We start from the raw sequence: 490 nt of genomic DNA on the forward strand, positions 1-490 counted from the left end.
CGTTAATCCTACGCGTAGCCCACGAAGCCTACGCGTAGCAAAAGTTGCAGTATTTTTTATCTGTACTGTAGACTAGAGAGAGGCCTGGACCTATCTAACATCCAGAAAATTAAGTCGGTTTTGTTGTCTTACTAAAATATACACCAATATCTATCTATGGTAAAATATATTGTGTCAATGATCTGACTAACCTTAGAAAGAAGGCAGTTGTAGTTCGTGAACACCTACGCCCTATGTGAGCAATTCAGCCCCAGTAAGCAGGCTACCTTCCCATTTTAATCTTTCGCACGAGGGAGGCGTACGTTGATCCGAATAGCAGTTCAGGGTGCGATTTCTTTTTCCGTACGAAACATTTGCATGAAACTTCACTCGGGCCATCTCGGATTGACTCGAGTGAGTACGATACGAGGAACAAGAGCAGACACTTCGCAATGTCGTGACGCTCGAGTTTTACTATTATTGCTCTTTCTATGTTTACCTACGGTAGGCC

General features: G+C 43.5%; 1 protein-coding gene across 1 annotated transcript in view; it reads right to left on the reverse strand.

Moving 5' to 3' along the window:
- The window catches only part of LOC117103720 (fibrillin-2-like), a 7885-nt gene that overhangs the window by 6448 nt on the left and 947 nt on the right, over positions 1 to 490 (reverse strand). The gene's annotated exons all lie outside the window — the stretch shown is intronic.

The sequence above is a fragment of the Anneissia japonica genome, unplaced genomic scaffold (assembly GCF_011630105.1).
Source record: "Anneissia japonica isolate Jap-2015-1 unplaced genomic scaffold, ASM1163010v1 scaffold7640_len123960_cov104, whole genome shotgun sequence".
NCBI lineage: Eukaryota > Metazoa > Echinodermata > Crinoidea > Comatulida > Comatulidae > Anneissia > Anneissia japonica.